General features: G+C 46.7%; 1 pseudogene; it reads left to right on the top strand.

Moving 5' to 3' along the window:
• Positions 1-6,465: 6,465 nt before the first annotated feature.
• Positions 6,466-22,282, top strand: part of LOC135538625 (DNA-binding protein SATB2-like) — a 37,160-nt pseudogene continuing 21,343 nt past the window's right edge.

Below are 22,282 nucleotides of genomic sequence, written 5' to 3' on the forward strand. Positions count from 1 at the left end.
AGGGAGAGACCAGGGATCTGGTCCCATAGCATGATGTCTGGTTCTGGACCAGAGAGGGAGAGACCAGGGATCTGGTCCCATAGCATGATGTCTGGTTCTGGACCAGAGAGGGAGAGACCAGGGATCTGGTCCCATAGCATGATGTCTGGTTCTGGACCAGAGAGGGAGAGACCCGGGGATCTGGTCCCATAGCATGATGTCTGGTTCTGGACCAGAGAGGGAGAGACCAGGGATCTGGTCCCATAGCATGATGTCTGGTTCTGGACCAGACAGGGAGAGACCAGGGATCTGGTCCCATAGCATGATGTCTGGTTCTGGACCAGAGAGGAGAGACCAGGGATCTGGTCCCATAGCATGATGTCTGGTTCTGGACCAGAGAGGGAGAGACCAGGGATCTGGTCCCATAGCATGATGTCTGGTTCTGGACCAGAGAGATCTGGAGCATGACCAGGGATCTGGTCCCATAGCATGATGTCTGGTTCTGGACCAGAGAGGGAGAGACCAGGGATCTGGTCCCATAGCATGATGTCTGGTTCTGGACCAGAGAGGGAGAGACCAGGGATCTGGTCCCATAGCATGATGTCTGGTTCTGGACCAGAGAGGGAGAGACCAGGGATCTGGTCCCATAGCATGATGTCTGGTTCTGGACCAGAGGGATCTGGTCCCATAGCATGAGACCAGAGAGGAGAGGGATCTGGTCCCATAGCATGATGTCTGGTTCTGGACCAGAGAGGGAGAGACCAGGGATCTGGTCCCATAGCATGATGTCTGGTTCTGGACCAGAGAGGGAGAGACCAGGGATCTGGTCCCATAGCATGATGTCTGGTTCTGGACCATGAGTTCTGGACCAGGGAGAGACCAGGGATCTGGTCCCATAGCATGATGTCTGGTTCTGGACCAGAGGGATCTGGTCCCATAGCATGATGTCTGGTTCTGGACCAGAGGGAGGATCTGGTCCCATAGCATGATGTCTGGTTCTGGACCAGAGAGGGAGAGACCAGGGATCTGGTCCCATAGCATGATGTCTGGTTCTGGACCAGAGAGGGAGAGACCAGGGATCTGGTCCCATAGCATGATGTCTGGTTCTGGACCAGAGAGGGAGAGACCAGGGATCTGGTCCCATAGCATGATGTCTGGTTCTGGACCAGAGAGAGAGAGACCAGGGATCTGGTCCCATAGCATGATGTCTGGTTCTGGACCAGAGAGGGAGAGACCAGGGATCTGGTCCCATAGCATGATGTCTGGTTCTGGACCAGAGAGGGAGAGACCCAGGGATCTGGTCCCATAGCATGATGTCTGGTTCTGGACCAGAGGGAGGGATGAGACCAGAGGGAGAGAGGGATCTGGTCCCATAGCATGATGTCTGGTTCTGGACCAGAGAGGGAGAGACCAGGGATCTGGTCCCATAGCATGATGTCTGGTTCTGGACCAGAGAGGGAGAGACCAGGGATCTGGTCCCATAGCATGATGTCTGGTTCTGGACCAGCAGAGGGAGAGACCAGGGATCTGGTCCCATAGCATGATGTCTGGTTCTGGACCAGAGAGGGAGAGACCAGGGATCTGGTCCCATAGCATGATGTCTGGTTCTGGACCAGAGAGGGAGAGACCAGGGATCTGGGCATGATGTCTGGTTCTGGACCAGGGATCTGGACCAGCATGATGTCTGGTTCTGGACCAGAGAGGAGAGACCAGGATCTGGTCCCATAGCATGATGTCTGGTTCTGGACCAGAGAGGGAGAGACCCGGGGGGGGGGATGTCTGTGGTTCTGGACCAGAGAGGCAGAGACCAGGGGCGGGTCTGTGGTTCTGGACCAGAGAGGTAGAGACCCGGGGGGTCTGTGGTTCTCTGGTTCTGGAAGATGGTAGAGACCCGGGGGGGGTTCTGGACCAGAGGGGAGTGACCCGGGGGCCTGACTGTTCAGGTCATCATGATAGTGTGAACATTGTATTAGACCGCTGCCTCAGATCACCATGATATGTTGTGGCTGGATCCCCTCACTCTCAGGCCTAGGATGCCTCAGCTATGCAGTCCTATGGGAAAGAAAGAAAGTGACTGGTCTTTCCCATTAAACTGAGGGAGAGGCAGCTCCAGTTCTTCCGTATTACAATATTCTGAGTTTGTGTTGGAAGGCTCTTTTTAAAGGCTGTTATTAATTTGGCATGTGCGTTTTATTGTCATCGTGTGCTGCTTTTAGGCCAGAATGGGTTAATTATCATGCCAGGGGAAACCACAGATTGTGAAACAAACACATCAGATTGCATGACAGATAGCCCCTTTACGTCTAGAGGGTGGTGGCAGACTGCAGTTCGAACCCATGTCTCCTGCACACCATGAGACTGTGTTAGCCCGCTGAGCTGAAGCCAGATAGGCTAGTCTGGGGGTTCAAACCCTATTGTCCTGCACACCATGAGACTGTGTTAGCCCGCTGAGCTGAAGCCAGATAGGCTAGTCTGGGGGTTCAAACCCTATTGTCCTGCACACCATGAGACTGTGTTAGCCCCCTGAGCAGAAGCCAGATAGGCAGCAGACTGCTCCTGCTTCTATAATAGTTGTGTGACAGTCTGGGGGTTCAAACCCGATTGTCCTGCCGGCCACGAGACTGTGTTAGCCCGGTGAGCTAAAGTCAAACAGCCAATGGAAGCCGTCAGATCTCAGACACGGTTCCTCCAGGTTCCAAAACACCTGCGTCCGCTAGAGGCAGAACTTACTTTACCTCAGAAGTTCTTGCCTTGGAGCGAAGACGGTTGAAGACGGTTGCTCATGAATTGGGAACCTTTATGTCTTGAAAGTAGTGTGTCAAGTTGTAGCCTGTTGTTATAAATAACTTTCCTGAAAAGCCAACTATCACCCCCTAGATTAGTGGCATAGCCTTGTGTCAAACCAGACCTGGCTGTACATACTGCATCATCTCTGCGGCAGGTAGCCTCGTGTTAGAGTGTTGAGCTAAAGTAACTGAAAAGTTGTTGGTTCAAATCCCCAGGTGAAAAAACATAATCTGTTGATGCTGCCACTGAGCAGAGCACTTTACCTCTGATTGTTCCTGTAAATCACTCCGGATAAGAGTGTCTGCTAAATGACTGAGATGTACATTGACAGGCCTACCTAGCATGAGATTTGGTTGTGTAGATGACTGAGATGTAAATTGACAGGCCTACCTAGCATGAGATTTGCTGTGTAGATGACTGAGATGTAAATTGACAGGCCTACCTATCATGAGATTTGCTGGCAGAGACTGAGATGTCAAATTGACAGGCCTACATAGCATGAGATGTTGGTTGTGTAGATGACTGAGATGTAAATTGACAGGCCTACCTAGCATGAGATTTGCTGTTAGATGACTGAGATGTAAATTGACAGGCCTACCTAGCATGAGATTTGGTTTGTGTAGATGACTGAGATGTAAATTGACAGGCCTACACTAGCATGAGATTTGCTGTGTAGATGACTGAGATGTAAATTGACAGGCCTACCTAGCATGAGATTTGCTGTGTAGATGACTGAGATGTAAATTGACAGGCCTACCTAGCATGAGATTTGCTGTGTAGATGACTGAGATGTACATTGACAGGCCTACCTAGCATGAGATTTGCTGTGTAGATGACTGAGATGTAAATTGACAGGCCTACCTAGCATAAGATTTGTTTGTGTAGATGACTGAGATGTACATTGACAGGCCTACCTAGCATGAGATTTGCTGTGTAGATGACTGAGATGTAAATTGACAGGCCTACCTAGCATGAGATTTGCTGTGTAGATGACTGAGATGTAAATTGACAGGCCTACCTAGCATGAGATTTGGTTGTGTAGATGACTGAGATGTAAATTGACAGGCCTACCTAGCATGAGATTTGCTGTGTAGATGACTGAGATGTAAATTGACAGGCCTACCTAGCATGAGATTTGGTTGTGTAGATGACTGAGATGTACATTGACAGGCCTACCTAGCATGAGATTTGCTGTGTAGATGACTGAGATGTAAATTGACAGGCCTACCTAGCATGAGATTTGCTGTGTAGATGACTGAGATGTAAATTGACAGGCCTACCTAGCATGAGATTTGCTGTGTAGATGACTGAGATGTAAATTGACAGGCCTACCTAGCATGAGATTTGGTTGTGTAGATGACTGAGATGTAAATTGACAGGCCTACCTAGCATGAGATTTGGTTGTGTAGATGACTGAGATGTAAATTGACAGGCCTACCTAGCATGAGATTTGCTGTGTAGATGACTGAGATGTAAATTGACAGGCCTACCTAGCATGAGATTTGCTGTGTAGATGACTGAGATGTAAATTGACAGGCCTACCTAGCATGAGATTTGGTTGTGTAGATGACTGAGATGTACATTGACAGGCCTACCTAGCATGAGATTTGGTTGTGTAGATGACTGAGATGTACATTGACAGGCCTACCTAGCATGAGATTTGCTGTGTAGATGACTGAGATGTAAATTGACAGGCCTACCTAGCATGAGATTTGCTGTGTAGATGACTGAGATGTAAATTGACAGGCCTACCTAGCATGAGATTTGCTGTGTAGATGACTGAGATGTAAATTGACAGGCCTACCTAGCATGAGATTTGCTGTGTAGATGACTGAGATGTAAATTGACAGGCCTACCTAGCATGAGATTTGGCTGTGTAGATGACTGAGATGTAAATTGACAGGCCTACCTAGCATGAGATTTGCTGTGTAGATGACTGAGATGTAAATTGACAGGCCTACCTAGCATGAGATTTGCTGTGTAGATGACTGAGATGTAAATTGACAGGCCTACCTAGCATGAGATTTGGCTGTGTAGATGACTGAGATGTAAATTGACAGGCCTACCTAGCATGAGATTTGCTGTGTAGATGACTGAGATGTACATTGACAGGCCTACCTAGCATGAGATTTGCTGTGTAGATGACTGAGATGTAAATTGACAGGCCTACCTAGCATGAGATTTGCTGTGTAGATGACTGAGATGTAAATTGACAGGCCTACCTAGCATGAGATTTGCTGTGTAGATGACTGAGATGTAAATTGACAGGCCTACCTAGCATGAGATTTGCTGTGTAGAAGACTGAGATGTAAATTGACAGGCCTACCTAGCATGAGATTTGCTGTGTAGATGACTGAGATGTACATTGACAGGCCTACCTAGCATGAGATTTGCTGTGTAGAAGACTATAGAGTCTGATAGCAGTCAGTAACATTATTTACAGTAAAGAGCCTGGTGATTTCCACCAGATGCTGGGTTGCTGTTTGTTTGTTGTGGTCTGCTTTTTCTGCTCTCGTCATCTGTAAATAAAAAGTAATGTCTTCAGTATGGGAGGGTGGATGGGTACAGGGAGGAAATGACCACAGTCCTCACGCCTCCAACACAACATGAACGCATGAAGCGGCCATCTCAGTGTGATGAGTTTGATACAAAAGAAGGGTTTCATTTCAAAATGCTATTGATCTTTTTTTCAGAAATGTTGAGAAATTAGCTTTTATTGTTTAAAGAAATGATGAAACAGATTGGTGTTTTTTCACTATCTCATATTGGCATGGGGTTGTTCAACAGACATGTGTGTGTTTTAAATCTATCACTTGAATGTTTCATTTCAGAGAGACAAATAATGAACTTGCTTTGCTAAATGCTACAATATCCACCTGACTCTCAGAGTTAGTACTACTGATTTTACAGTGAAATGTAACCCTTTCTTTTACATTTGTGACATCAATATATTGTTTTACAATAATAATTAAACACAGTCATATGAGATCTGTATGTAAAACATTTACATTTGACATTTTAGTCATTTAGCATATGCTCTTATCCAGAGTGACAGTAAGTAGGTGCATTCATCTTAAGACAGCTTGGTGACACAACCACATACAGTATCACAGTCAAATGAACAGGATACAAACATTCCATTCCACCTAAACAACAGATATATATAGCACAATGGAACCAATGGAATCGTCCCAAAAGTGCAAATCAATTGACCCAATGCCTCTGTCTCTTTTCAAAACGCTCAACATATCTGAAAGAAAACAGATAGTATTTAAACCCTGATCTGATTTGAAGGAGTCTCCACAATGTCAACACCAGTAAGATGTAGATAGTTGCCTGTAGACTTTTACTACATAAACTAAGTTTAGCAGAGGGTACACTGATCCTAGTTCAGTGCCTATGTTAAAGGGTAACTTCGTCCTAAAGAACAAATGCCTCCTCTATTTTCTTTTCCTCTCGCCGCTCTCTCTCTCTCCTCTCTGTCTCTCTCTCTGTCTCTCTCTCTCTCTCTCTCTCTCTCTCTGTCTCTCTCTCTGTCTCTCTCTCTGTCTCTCTCTGTCTCTCTCTCTCTCTCTCTGTCTCTCTCTCTCACTCTCTCTGTCTTGCTCGCTCTCTCTCCCTCTCTTTCTCTTCTCTCTCTCGCACTCTCTGTCTCGCTCTCTCTCTCTGTCTCTCTCTCTCTCCTGTCTGCAGGTCCGTACGCTCTGTTGGGAGTCCCTCCTGGAGGTTGGAGGGGGATGGAGCGTTGTGGTACTGAGAGCCCCTGTCTGCGGGACAGTCCCGAGCAGAGAGGGGACAGCCCGGACACCTGCGCCCCCCCACCGGGCAAGATGAGCCGTCTGGAGGGCAACGGGAGCCCCACGTGTCCACGCACGCGCCTCAACGGCACCCCGTTACGGCCCCTCGGAGGTAGGGGAACACACAGTGGAACACATACACAAGCAGACACACACACACACACACAGTCTTGCGCAGCTAACCTTGTGGGGACATACAATTCAGTACCATTCAAAGTCCTATTTTCCCTAACCCTTAACCCTAACCTTAACCCTAACACTAACCCTAACCTTAACCCTAACCTTAACCCTAATTCTAACCTTAACCCTAACCATAAACCTAATTCTAACCTTAACCCTAATCATAAACCTAATTCTAACCCTAACACTAACCCTAACCTTGACCATAACCCAACCATAAACCTAATTCTAACCTTAACCCTAACCATAAACCTAATTCTAACCCCAACACTAATTCTAACCTTAACCTTAACCCTAACCATAAACCTAATTCTAACCCCAACACTAATTCTAACCTTAACCTTAACCCTAACCATAAACCTAATTCTAACCCTAACACTAATTCTAACCTTAACCTTAACCCTAACCATAAACCTAATTCTAACCCCAACACTAATTCTAACCTTAACCCTAAACCCCCCAGAAATAGCATTTTACCTTGTGGGGACCAAACAAAATGTCCCCAGTTGGTCAAATACTAGTTAAACACGTCCACTCACACACAGACACACAGACACACAGACACACGGACAGACAGACACACGGACAGACAGACAGACAGACACACGGACAGACAGACAGACAGACAGACAGACAGACAGACAGACAGACAGACAGACAGACAGACAGAGAGAGACACATATTTCCCTCAGATTACACAGATCCACAAAGATTTCGAAAACAAACCTGCTTTTGATAAACTCCCATATCTACTGGGTGAAATACCACAGTGTGACATCACTGCAGCAAGATTTGTGACCTGTTGCCACAAGAAAAGGTCAACCACAAAAGAACATTGCAAATACAACCCATATTTATGTTTATTTATACTTCCCTTTTGTATTTTAACCATTTGTACATCGTTACAACACTGTATATTGACATAATATGACATTTGTAATGTCTTTATTCTTTTGAAACTTCTGTGAGTGTAATGTTTACTGTTATTGTTTATTATTAATTTATTGTTTATTTCACTTTTGTATATTATCTACCTCACTTGCTTTGGCAATGTTAACACGTTTCCCATGCCAATGAAGCCCCTTGAATTGAATTGAATTGAGAGAGAGTGAGTGAGTGAGAAAGAGAGAGAGAGAGAGACAGAGAGAGAGACAGAGACAGAGAGAGAGACAGAGAGAGACAGAGAGACAGACAGACAGACAGACAGACAGACAGAAGAGAAGAGAAGAGAAGAGAAGAGAAGAGAAGAGAGGAGAAGAGAAGAGAAGAGAAGAGAAGAGAAGAGAGGAGAAGAGAAGAGAAGAGAAGAGGAGAGAAGAGAAGAGAAGAGAAGAGAAGAGAAGAGAAGAGAAGAGAAGAGAAGAGAAGAGAAGAGAAGAGAAGAGAAGAGAAGGATTCCTCCTCATAGCCATGGCTTTCTGCTAGTGTTAATGAGGGAACTGTCTTTGAACTGGGGGAAATCAGCCTCTCTGTTTAAAACCACAGCATGGCAGTGTGGAATGGGCCACACATAATATCCTAACACTATAGTCCAGAGAGCACTTTATACATAGTGTATGTTCACTTGTCGGGACATACACACACACTTCCACTCCCGAGCTGAGTTATTGGGATATAGCGTGCCTGGTGAGACTTGGTTTCCTGGAGTTCATTTGTCGTTGTGCTGTCAGTAGCTTGATTGATTCCTCCAAATTACTACTCCTTAAGGATTAGCTGAGTATGATGGAGGGTTTCAGGCTTGGAATAGTCACAGTTTCATGACTAATGCAAATTATGAAATGATTCACTGGTCTCTTTTTCTATCTGTGAAAGACATCAGAATGAGGTCCTTAATTTGTTATGAGTGGTTCAGAAAATGACTTTATGCAAGACATTGATATGTGCTGTGTGTGAGTGCTTAGCAGTTAAGAGCGTTGGGACAATGACCGAAAGGTCACTGGTTCAAATCCCAGAGTAGACCAGAGTAGACATCTGTCGATGTGCCCTTCAGCAAGGTACTTAGCCCTAAGTGTCTGCTAAATGATGGTAAGTTAGTGAGTAATAACTGAGCTAATCTTCTAGCCCTCCCTCTGTGTTCATATCAAGCCCAGGTTGTATTGGATTCATCATTTCTGTCTTACTGTAATGGAGAAGGTTGTTTAATGTCACTCAGTCCTCTCTCTCTCTCTCTCTCTCTCTCCTGTCTCCTCCCTCTCTTTCTCTGCTCTCTCTCTCCCTCCCCTCCTGTCTCGTCTCTTTCTCGCTCTCCCCCTCCTCCTCTCTCTCTCTCTCTCGCTCTCCCCCTCCTCCTCTCTCTCTCTCTCTCCTCCCTCCTCCCTCTCTCTCTCTCTTGCTCCCCCTCCCCCCCTCTCTCTCTCTCCCTCTCTCTCTCTCTCTCTCTCTCTCTCTCTCTCTCTCTCTCTCTCTCTCTCTCTCTCTCTCTCTCTCTCTCTCTCTCTCTCTCCCCACCCCCGCTCTCTCTCTCTCTCTCTCTCTCTCTCTCTCTCTCCAGGTCTGATGATCCCTGTGTACTGTGTAGTGGAGCAGGCAGATGGGGTCGTGTCTGGGGGTGTGGTCTCTGACAGGGATGGGCATGGTGACAGACATGCTGAGTTTGTATTGGTTCGTAAGGACATCCTCTTCACCCAGCTGGTGGAGACAGCCCTTGTGGCCCTGGGCTACTCCCACAACTCAGCCGTGCAGGCGAGAGGTGAGTTAGATAGGACAGGAGTGTGTGTGCGAGAGTGTGTGTGTGTGTGTGTGTGTGTGTGTGTGTGTGTGTGTTTGGGTGTGTGTGTGGTGTGTGTGTGTGTGTGTGGTGTGTGTGTGTGTGTGTGTGTGTGTGTGTGTGTGTGTGTGTGTGTGTGTGTGTGTGTGTGTGTGTGTGTGCGTGTGCGTGTGGGTAAGTGTATGTGTGTGTTTGGGTGGGTGTGTGCCTGTGAGAGGGTCAGAGGGTCAGAGGGTCAAAGAATTATCCTTTCTGAAAGAGCTGATCACAAATGTCATGTGTTTATCACTCAATCTGCTACTGGCAATATTACAAAACACACTTCATTTTGTAATTCAGTGATGAGAACCTATGATACTTGGTCGTGTAATCTGGAACAAAAGGAACGCAATTTACATGTGACCTAAAGCAAGAAAGGTCACACCGAGGCTGCTTCCAACCCTCCACAACAGTAAAACAACACCGAGGCTGTCCACAACAGTAAAACAGTCACACCGAGGCTGCTTCCAACCCTCCACAACAGTAAAACAGTCACACCGAGGCTGTTTCCAACCCTCCACAACAGTAAAACAGTCACACCGAGGCTGCTTCCAACCCTCCACAACAGTAAAACAGTCACACCGAGACTGCTTCCAACCCTCCACAACAGTAAAACAGTCACACCGAGGCTGCTTCCAACCCCCCACAACAGTAAAACAGTCACACCGAGGCTGCTTCCAACCCTCCACAACAGTAAAACAGTCACAACGAGGCTGCTTCCAACCCCCCACAACAGTAAAACAGTCACACCGAGGCTGCTTCCAACCCTCCACAACAGTAAAACAGTCACACCGAGGCTGCTTCCAACCCTCCACAACAGTAAAACAGTCACACCGAGGCTGCTTCCAACCCTCCACAACAGTAAAACAGTCACAACGAGGCTGCTTCCAACCCTCCACAACAGTAAAACAGTCACACCGAGGCTGCTTCCAACCCTCCGCAACAGTAAAACAGTCACACCGAGGCTGTTTCCAACCCTCCACAACAGTAAAACAGTCACACCGAGGCTGTTTCCAACAGTAAAACAGTCACACCGAGGCTGTTTCCAACAGTAAAAGAGTCACACCGAGGATGTTTCCAACAGTAAAACAGTCACACCGAGGCTGCTTCCAACCCTCCACAACAGTAAAACAGTCACACCGAGGCTGCTTCCAACCCTCCACAACAGTAAAACAGTCACAACGAGGCTGCTTCCAACCCCCACAACAGTAAAACAGTCACACCGAGGCTGCTTCCAACCCTCCACAACAGTAAAACAGTCACACCGAGACTGTTTCCAACCCTCCACAACAGTAAAACAGTCACACCGAGGCTGTTTCCAACCCTCCACAACAGTAAAACAGTCACACCGAAGCTGTTTCCAACAGTAAAACAGTCACACCGAGGCTGTTTCCAACAGTAAAACAGTCACACCGAGGCTGTTTCCAACAGTAAAAGAGTCACACCGAGGCTGTTTCCAACAGTAAAACAGTCACACCACATAAGGCCAAACATTGCTACAGGACAGAATAAATATAGACCAATGACTGAAATAAATACCTTGCCGGTCAACCCCAAAGACGACGACAGACCAAACAACAGAGACACACAAAGAAAGGCAGAAAAACCGCTCCACATTCCAACCCCGTAAACGCAGGCCCTAAACCTGGCAACGCCCTCGACTCAATCCTCCAAAATGGATACGTTTTGAAATAAGCTTTTATGTTAAATGATTCAATTCTGGCTGAAATGTTTCATTTTTTCCCTCAGTGTAAACAAAAGGACACAGAGAATGTTGTATTGTATCTCCCTGAGTTGTGTACCTCATAACCGATCCAGTTGTAGTTTGAAACTCTCCACAAGGCACCACTGTCTTTCTTTAGTTAGGCATTTTGTGGTAATTAAAGGGAGATATTGTTTATTTAGATGATACGATTTTAAACGGGCATATAGACAAAGGACAGGCTGTCTATTTTGGGTTGTCTTTTTTGGAAGTGTGACAGAGCTGGTCGGCAGGTCATTTCAACATGTGGAATTGAACTGGTCACACACACACACACACACACACACACACACACACACACACACACACACACACACACACACACACACACACACACACACACACACACACACACACACACACACACACACACACACACACACACACACTATTGCAGATGGAGGATGGAAGGCCGGGGCTATCTGTGTTTGATTCCCCTGATCCTAATGTGATTAGCCCTGTTTAGGTTAGCTGTTCCAGCCCTGGTCTTGAGGAAGGACAGGGGAATGTGTCTGTGTACACATCTTAGGATGCATTTCAGAGGCAGAGGGAGAGAGAGGGTGGGGGGGGGTGGTCTCCTTGTCAGATGCAGAGGGAGAGAGAGGGTGGGGGGGCAGGGGGGTCTCATTGTCAGATGCAGAGGGTGAGAGAGGGGGGGGGGGGTGGGGGTCTCATTGTCAGACACAGGGTTGAGAGAGGGTGGGGGGTCTCATTGTCAGATGCAGAGGGAGAGAGAGGGTGGGGGGTCTCATTGTCAGATGCAGATGCAGAGGGAGAGAGAGGGGGGGGGTGGTCTCATTGTCAGATGCAGAGGGAGAGAGAGGGTGGGGGGTCTTGCCCCTTGAATTGAATTGAGAGAGGGTGGGGGGTCTCATTGTCAGATGCAGAGGGAGAGAGAGGGTGGGGGGTCTCATTGTCAGATGCAGAGGGAGAGAGAGGGTGGGGGGGTCTCATTGTCAGATGCAGAGGGAGAGAGAGGGTGGGGGGTCTCATTGTCAGATGCAGAGGGAGAGAGAGGGTGGGGGTGGTCTCATTGTCAGATGCAGAGGGAGAGAGAGGGTGGGGGGTCTCATTGTCAGATGCAGAGGGAGAGAGAGGGTGGGGGGGGTCTCATTGTCAGATGCAGAGGGGGAGAGAGAGGGTGGGGGGTCTCATTGTCAGATGCAGAGGGAGAGAGAGGGGGGTCTCATTGTCAGATGCAGAGGGGGAGAGGGTGGGGGTCTCATTGTCAGATGCAGAGGGAGAGAGAGGGTGGGGGGTCTCATTGTCAGATGCAGAGGGAGAGAGAGGGGGGGGGGGTCTCATTGTTAGATGCAGAGGGAGAGAGAGGGTGGGGGGGGGTCTCATTGTCAGATGCAGAGGGAGAGAGAGGTGCAGAGGGAGAGAGGGGGGGGGTCTCATTGTCAGATGCAGAGGGAGAGAGAGGGTGGGGGTCTCATTGTCAGATGCAGAGGGAGAGAGAGGGTGGGGGGTCTCATTGTCAGATGCAGAGGGAGAGAGAGGGTGGGGGGTCTCATTGTCAGATGCAGAGGGAGAGAGAGGGATGGAGGGTCTCATTGTCAGATGCAGAGGGAGAGAGGGTGGGGGGGTCTCATTGTCAGATGCAGAGGGAGAGAGAGGGTGGGGGGGGTCTCATTGTCAGATGCAGAGGGAGAGAGAGGGTGGGGGGTCTCATTGTCAGATGCAGAGGGAGAGAGAGGGTGGGGGGTCTCATTGTCAGATGCAGAGGAGAGAGAGGGGGGGGGTCTCATTGTCAGATGCAGAGGGAGAGAGGGGGGGGTCTCATTGTCAGATGCAGAGGGAGAGAGAGGGGGGGGGTCTCATTGTCAGATGCAGAGGGAGAGAGGGGGGGGGGTCTCATTGTCAGATGCAGAGGGAGAGAGAGGGGGGGGTCTCATTGTCAGATGCAGAGGGAGAGAGAGGGTGGGGGGTCTCATTGTCAGATGCAGAGGGAGAGAGAGGGTGGGGGGTCTCATTGTCAGATGCAGAGGGAGAGGGGGGACAATAGAACACCAAATAATGCATGTCAGATGCAGAGGGTGGGGGGGGTCTCATTGTCAGGGATACCCACTAATTATCAAAATCCAGAAAAGAGCATTGTCAGATAAATTCATTGTCAGATAACCACCTAAAAGAAAGGATTCCAGATGCAAACCATTTCAGATGCACAACAAAGCCATCACCTACAGAGAGATGAAGGGAGAAGGTCTCATTGTCAGATGCAGAGGGAGCAGAGGCTGGGGGGTCATTGTCAGATGCAGAGGGAGAGAGAGGGTGGGGGGCTCATTGTCAAACAGAGGGTGGGGGGGGTCCATTGTCAGGATGCAGCAGAGGGCATTGTCAGATTAGACCAGATGCAACTCAAATCAGGGAGAAAACAAAAAGATAATCTACTTGACACATTGGAAAGAATTAACAGAAAAAACAGAGCAAACTAGAATGCTATTTGGCCCTACAGAGAGAGGGTGGGGGGGTACACAGGGCAGTCTCATTGTCAGATGCAGAGGGAAAAATTAAGGGGAAGAGGGTGGGGGGCTTTGACTATGTACAGACTCATTGTCAGAGAGCCTTGCTATTGAGAAGGGGGGTCTCATTGTCAGATGCAGAGGGAGAGAGATGGCTCTCAGAGGGAAGACAGGAGGGGGGGTGCTCATTGTCAGATGCAGAGGGGAAAGAGCTGGGGGTCCTAACATTGTCAGATGCAGAGGGAGAGAGAGACATATTTCTCAGATTACACAGATGCAAAGAAGAAAGGGTGGGGGGGTCTCATTGAAAAACTCAGATCTACTGGGTGGGAGTGCCATCAGAGCAGAGGCAAGATTTGTGTCCTGTTGTCAGATGCAAGGGAGGGCAACCAGTGAAGGGGTCTCATTGTAAATACAACAGGGTGGGGGGTCTATGCAGATTATTTATTTTATCTTGTGTCCTTTACCATTTGCACATTGTAAAAACACTGTATATATGTATATAATAGACATTTGTAATGTCTTTATTGTTTTGAAACTTCATTGTATGTGTGATGTCTACTGTAGATGCAGAGGGAGAGAGAGGGGGGGTCCATTCAGATTTATGTCAGATCAGGGGGGGTCTTTGGATAGGGTGGGGGGGTTATATAGGGTGGGGGTCTCTTAGATTGCTTTGATGCAATGTTAACATATGTTTCCCATGCAGAGGGAGAGAGAGATGGGGGGTCTCAATAGAAGCCATTGTTGAATTGAATTGAATGCAGAATTGAGAGGGTGGGGGGGTCTCATTGTCAGATGCAGAGGGAGAGAGAGGGGGGGGGGTCTCATTTGATCAGATGTCAGATGCAGGAGAGAGAGGGTGGGGGTCTCATTGTCAGATGCAGAGGGAGAGAGAGGGTGGGGGGTCTCATTGTCAGATGCAGAGGGAGAGAGGGTGGGGGGGTCTCATTGTCAGATGCAGAGGGAGAGAGAGGGTGGGGGGTCTCATTGTCAGATGCAGAGGGAGAGAGAGGGTGGGGGGGTCTCATTGTCAGATGCAGAGGGAGAGAGAGGGTGGGGGGTCTCATTGTCAGATGCAGAGGGAGAGAGAGGGTGGGGGGTCTCATTGTCAGATGCAGAGGGAGAGAGAGGGTGGGGGGGTCTCATTGTCAGATGCAGAGGGAGAGAGAGGGGGGGGTCTCATTGTCAGATGCAGAGGGAGAGAGAGGGGGGGGTCTCATTGTCAGATGCAGAGGGAGAGATCTGGGGGGGTCTCATTGTCAGATGCAGAGGGAGAGAGAGGGTGGGGGGGTGGTCTCATTGTCAGATGCAGAGGGAGAGAGGGGGGGGTCTCATTGTCAGATGCAGTGTCTATGTAGGGGAAGACTTTTCTTATTTCCTTTTCTGCTGAACCTGCACTGTGTCGGCAACAGACATGGGTCTTACCTAAATCAACGTCATTTCATACTTTGTAATGCCATTATTCTATCTCTGTTTGGATGTGGTTCAATTTCTATAGTTCTATGCTCAGCCACATGAACGTACAATGAATAATGGAAACACTGTAGATCAGGGGCAATAAGCAACCAATTTAAAATGAAAGTCTATGTCCTGATGCCCATTTCTAGTCATCCCTTATTTCCTAGCACTCACCTGTCCAGAGATATCTTTCAAAGCTCTCTACATGATGTATATCTATGAACTCACCTGTCTTTAGATCCAGAGATATCTCTCAGAGCTCTCCACATGATGTATATCTATGAACTCACCTGTCTTTAGATCCAGAGATATCTCTCAGAGCTCTCTATATGATGTATATCTATGAACTCACCTGTCTTTACATCCAGAGATATCTCTCAGAGCTCTCTATTTGATGTATGTCTATGAACTCACCTGTCTTTAGATCCAGAGATATCTCTCAGAGCTCTCTATATGATGTATATCTATGAACTCACCTGTCTTTACATCCAGAGATATCTCTCAGAGCTCTCTATATGATGTATATCTATGAACTCACCTGTCTTTACATCCAGAGATATCTCTCAGAGCTCTCTATTTGATGTATATCTATGAACTCACCTGTCTTTACATCCAGAGATATCTCTCAGAGCTCTCTATATGATGTATATCTATGAACTCACCTGTCTTTACATCCAGAGAATATCTCTCAGAGCTCTCTATATGATGTATATCTATGAACTCACCTGTCTTTACATCCAGAGATATCTCTCAGAGCTCTCTATATGATGTATATCTATGAACTCACCTTTCTTTAGATCCAGAGATATCTCTCAGAGCTCTCTATATGATGTATATCTATGAACTCACCTGTCTTTACATCCAGAGATATCTCTCAGAGCTCTCTATATGATGTATATCTATGAACTCACCTGTCTTTAGATGCAGAGATATCTCTCAGAGCTCTCTATATGATGTATATCTATGAACTCACCTGTCTTTACATCCAGAGATATCTCTCAGAGCTCTCTATATGATGTATATCTATGAACTCACCTGTCTTTACATCCAGAGATATCTCTCAGAGCTCTCTATATGATGTATATCTATGAACTCACCTGTCTTCAGATCCAGAGATATCTATTTGGGTTAATTAAACAATCATTCATTTGAATAGGGTGGTATTGATTGGCGTGTGATGCAATCTCCAGCCTTGACCTGTCCTGTCCATCAGTGATGCTGTCTCTTGCACGTGTATCCCTGCTATAAAAGGCTTTGCTGGGTCTCTGTGTTTCTTCTCCAGGCTGATAAGGGTTGATAGATGTGGGGAATCAGGTCGGTTCCTCTTCCCCAGGCTGATAATGCATTAATAGATAACACTCTTTATCTCTTTATCTCAATCTTTATCTCTCATTGTTAAACCAAGAGTTTTACAGCCGCTGATGAAAATATAGAAACATTATGTCTAGGTTTTCACATGTACAGGCACACACACATACAGACTTTGTCGTCTTCAGCAACCTTAAGAAATGAACCCCCAGGTGAATGTGTATAAACTGAAAACGGCAGCATGTTGATGACGTCATTGTTCTGTCTCCCCTCCAGGCATCATCAAAGTGGGCCGCTGGAACCCCATGCCCATCCACTACCTGACTGACGCCCCCGAGGCCACCGTCGCCGACATGCTGCTGGACGTCTATCACATGGTTACCCTCCGCATCCTACTGCAGAGGTCAGTGGGGACGGACGGGAGTGTGTGTGTGTGTGTGTGTGTGTGTGTGTGTGTGTGTGTGTGTGTGTGTGTGTGTGTGTGTGTGTGTGTGTGTGTGTGTGTGTGTGTGTGTGTGTGTGTGTGTGTGTGTGTGGAGCGGGGAGAGAGCAGGTTTATTGATATGAAAGCAGGTTTATTGGGATGAGTATTGTCCTGGAGGCAGAAGTAAGCCATTTCCGCTAGATAGGCCAGCTGCAAAGTCAAATTGGAAATATTGTAAAACTGTATGAAAACAAAAAAAATTTTGATCTTAACTTAAGGTTCAGGCATTAGGGTTAGCAGTGTGGTGAAGGTTAGGGTTAAGATTAGATTCAGGCATTAGGATTAGCAGTGTGGTGAAGGTTAGGGTTAAGATTAGATTCAGGCATGAGGATTAGCAGTGTGGTGAAGGTTAGGGTTAAGGTTAGGTTCAGGCGTTAGGGTTAGCAGTGTGGTGAAGGTTAGGGTTAAGATTAGATTCAGGCATTAGGGTTAGCAGTGTGGTGAAGGTTAGGGTTAAGGTTAGATTCAGGCATTAGGGTTAGCAGTGTGGTGAAGGTTAGGGTTAAGATTAGATTCAGGCATTAGGGTTAGCAGTGTGGTGAAGGTTAGGGTTAAGGTTAGATTCAGGCATTAGGGTTAGCAGTGTGGTGAAGGTTAGGGTTAAGGTTAGATTCAGGCATTAGGGTTAGCAGTGTGGTTAAGGTTAGAGATAAGGTTAGGTTTAAAATCAGATGTAATGACTTTATGACACCCAGCTAGTGAGCACTCTGCAGAGCTGCCTCCAGAACAACATTCATGACGAAAAACGCTAACCTGCACTTACAGTGAGTCACTTATCAACAGTGGGTAATGGTAACCGTCAATAATCTTTGTTTAATAGTGTTACCATGGTAGTACCACAGCACACTATAACAATCCACCCTGGTTATGACTTTGTTGATAGGAGTAGATAGTCTCGCTATCATTATGGCCACTGTTTGACATCAGGTTAGCTGGCACCAGGATGACAACACATACACTAAATAGGTGCAGTGAAATGTGTTGTTTTACAGGGTCAGCCATAGTAGTACGGTGCCCCTGGAATATATTAGGGTTAAGTTCCTTCCTCAAGGGCATATCGACAGATTTTCACCTTGTTTGCTCGGGTATTCAAACCAGAGACCTTTCGGTTACTGGCCCAACGCTCTGACCACGAGGCTACCTGCCACCCCATTGGGTGATCCTCATGAAACCAGTTTAAACATGTCTCAAGCAGAACTCATAAATCATTCTGAGGACTAAGATGTCTACTTTTTGGCCAGTGACTTTCGCTGGGATTTTGTGTATTTTCAGCCCAAATTCTCATTACCGAAATGTGTCCAAATTAGATTCTCTGGTAATTTTATAAAATTTTACTTCAGAAAAGCCAAACTTTTTTGAATAAAAACCAAACTTATGTTGCTGTAGTTTGTCCATAAGTCATAAAAATGGTATACTAGTTGAAGGACATTAAACTATAATATGTATTACGTACAAGCACGTGTCTCATTACTCTGTCTCATTACCGTAACACTTTTTCAAGTTCCTGTAAAAACTCCAATCAGTTTTGTAATAACGTTTTATTCACCCATGACGCATCATCCAGAGGAGGAGTAGAAGTTCAATTCATGTTTGTTTGTATGCCTTCAGAACGAGGTTCTTATTCTCCAACACCCATTTTACCTCACTTGGCCTTCTCATTACCCCACTTGGCCTTCTCATTACCCCACTTGGCCTTCTCATTACCCCACTTGGCCTTCTCATTACCCCACTTGGCCTTCTCATTACCCCACTTGGCCTTCTCATTTCCTCACTTGGCCTTCTTATTACCTCACTTGGCCTTCTTATTACCTCACTTGGCCTTCTCATTACCCCACTTGACCTTCTCATTTCCTCACTTGGCCTTCTTATTACCTCACTTGGCCTTCTCATTACCTCACTTGGCTTTCTCATTACCCCACTTGGCCTCCTCATTACCCCACTTGGCCTTCTCATTACCCCACTTGGCCTTCTCATTACCCCACTTGGCCTTCTCATTACCCCACTTGGCCTTCTCATTACCCCACTTGGCCTTCTCATTACCCCACTTGGCCTTCCTCATTACCTCATTTGGCCTTCTCATTACCCCACTTGGCCTTCTCATTACCCCACTTGGCCTTCTCATTACCCCACTTGGCCTTCTCATTAACAAAATGGCAAAAAATCTCAAATTAGGAAAAAGTTTTATTTTATAGTTTCATTTGACATATTTTCAGTGCTATGTTTAACATAGGCCTTTTCATTAGGATAGCAATGTAAAAAAATATTAGTAAACTTTTTTGAACTGTTACAGTAATTATACTTTTGTGGAAATGATGGTAAAATGCGTAGTATTTGATCCAAAAACATAATGATAATAATTACAAAATATATAGTACAGATTCTAATCTCAGTGATCCAAGAGGTGAAAAATGACACTTGAGAATTTTGGGGTCAAATGTCATTTTTGTGTTGTTATGTTGTTATATGTCAAACAGGAAGTGATGTATTAGTGTCTCAGGGTTGTGTTCATTAGGCATCAAACTGACTGAAAGAGGGAGGGACTATGTGAAGTTGTCCAATAATAAATGATATATTTTTTCATTGCATAATGTTTTCCCTTGCATGTGGTAATGAATCCAACTCTGGTTCCAGATTTTCCAGGCTGGAGGATCTGCCGTCAGAGCAGTGGAACCACGCCACGGTGAGGAACGCCCTCAAAGAGCTACTGAAGGAGATGAACCAGAGTTCCCTGGCCAAGGAGTGCCCTCTCTCTCAGGTAGCATCTTGTGTCATGTCATGCAACTTAGTCTCTGGTGTGGAGTTCCAGTCAATACAGTATGTGACTGTGTTGTGGTGTTCCAGTCCACAGTATGTGACTGTGTTGTGGTGTTCCAGTCCACAGTATGTGACTGTGTTGTGGTGTTCCAGTCTATACAGTATGTGACTGTGTTGTGGTGTTCCAGTCCACAGTATGTGACTGTGTTGTGGTGTTCCAGTCCACAGTATGTGACTGTGTTGTGGTGTTCCAGTCCATACAGTATGTGACTGTGTTGTGGTGTTCCAGTCCACAGTATGTGACTGTGTTGTGGTGTTCCAGTCTATACAGTATGTGACTGTGTTGTGGTGTTCCAGTCCACAGTATGTGACTGTGTTGTGGTGTTCCAGTCTATACAGTATGTGACTGTGTTGTGGTGTTCCAGTCCACAGTATGAGACTGTGTTGTGGTGTTCCAGTCCACAGTATGTGACTGTGTTGTGGTGTTCCAGTCCATACAGTATGTGACTGTGTTGTGGTGTTCCAGTCCACCGTATGTGACTGTGTTGTGGTGTTCCAGTCCACAGTATGTGACTGTGTTGTGGTGTTCCAGTCCATACAGTATGTGACTGTGTTGTGGTGTTCCAGTCCACAGTTTGTGACTGTGTTGTGGTGTTCCAGTCCACAGTATGTGACTGTGTTGTGGTGTTCCAGTCCACAGTATGTGACTGTGTTGTGGTGTTCCAGTCCACAGTATGTGACTGTGTTGTGGTGTTCCAGTCCACAGTATGTGACTGTGTTGTGGTGTTCCAGTCCATACAGTATGTGACTGTGTTGTGGTGTTCCAGTCCATACAGTATGTGACTGTGTTGTGGTGTTCCAGTCCATACAGTATGTGACTGTGTTGTGGTGTTCCAGTCTATACAGTATGTGACTGTGTTGTGGTGTTCCAGTCTATACAGTATGTGACTGTGTTGTGGTGTTCCAGTCCACAGTATGTGACTGTGTTGTGGTGTTCCAGTCCACAGTATGTGACTGTGTTGTGGTGTTCCAGTCCACAGTATGTGACTGTGTTGTGGTGTTCCAGTCCACAGTATGTGACTGTGTTGTGGTGTTCCAGTCCACAGTATGTGACTGTGTTGTGGTGTTCCAGTCCATACAGTATGTGACTGTGTTGTGGTGTTCCAGTCCATACAGTATGTGACTGTGTTGTGGTGTTCCAGTCCATACAGTATGTGACTGTGTTGTGGTGTTCCAGTCTATACAGTATGTGACTGTGTTGTGGTGTTCCAGTCTATACAGTATGTGACTGTGTTGTGGTGTTCCAGTCCACAGTATGTGACTGTGTTGTGGTGTTCCAGTCCACAGTATGTGACTGTGTTGTGGTGTTCCAGTCCACAGTATGTGACTGTGTTGTGGTGTTCCAGTCCACAGTATGTGACTGTGTTGTGGTGTTCCAGTCCACAGTATGTGACTGTGTTGTGGTGTTCCAGTCCACAGTATGTGACTGTGTTGTGGTGTTCCAGTCCACAGTATGTGACTGTGTTGTGGTGTTCCAGTCCACAGTATGTGACTGTGTTGTGGTGTTCCAGTCCATACAGTATGTGACTGTGTTGTGGTGTTCCAGTCCATACAGTATGTGACTGTGTTGTGGTGTTCCAGTCTATACAGTATGTGACTGTGTTGTGGTGTTCCAGTCTATACAGTATGTGACTGTGTTGTGGTGTTCCAGTCCATACAGTATGTGACTGTGTTGTGGTGTTCCAGTCCATACAGTATGTGACTGTGTTGTGGTGTTCCAGTCCATACAGTATGTGACTGTGTTGTGGTGTTCCAGTCCATACAGTATGTGACTGTGTTGTGGTGTTCCAGTCCATACAGTATGTGACTGTGTTGTGGTGTTCCAGTCTATACAGTATGTGACTGTGTTGTGGTGTTCCAGTCTATACAGTATGTGACTGTGTTGTGGTGTTCCAGTCTATACAGTATGTGACTGTGTTGTGGTGTTCCAGTCCACAGTATGTGACTGTGTTGTGGTGTTCCAGTCTATACAGTATGTGACTGTGTTGTGGTGTTCCAGTCCACAGTATGTGACTGTGTTGTGGTGTTCCAGTCTATACAGTATGTGACTGTGTTGTGGTGTTCCAGTCCATACAGTATGTGACTGTGTTGTGGTGTTCCAGTCCACAGTATGTGACTGTGTTGTGGTGTTCCAGTCCACAGTATGTGACTGTGTTGTGGTGTTCCAGTCCATACAGTATGTGACTGTGTTGTGGTGTTCCAGTCCACAGTATGTGACTGTGTTGTGGTGTTCCAGTCCACAGTATGTGACTGTGTTGTGGTGTTCCAGTCCACAGTATGTGACTGTGTTGTGGTGTTCCAGTCCACAGTATGTGACTGTGTTGTGGTGTTCCAGTCCACAGTATGTGACTGTGTTGTGGTGTTCCAGTCTATACAGTATGTGACTGTGTTGTGGTGTTCCAGTCCACAGTATGTGACTGTGTTGTGGTGTTCCAGTCTATACAGTATGTGACTGTGTTGTGGTGTTCCAGTCCACAGTATGTGACTGTGTTGTGGTGTTCC

The sequence above is a fragment of the Oncorhynchus masou genome, unplaced genomic scaffold (genome assembly GCF_036934945.1).
Source record: "Oncorhynchus masou masou isolate Uvic2021 unplaced genomic scaffold, UVic_Omas_1.1 unplaced_scaffold_992, whole genome shotgun sequence".
Classification (NCBI taxonomy): domain Eukaryota; kingdom Metazoa; phylum Chordata; class Actinopteri; order Salmoniformes; family Salmonidae; genus Oncorhynchus; species Oncorhynchus masou.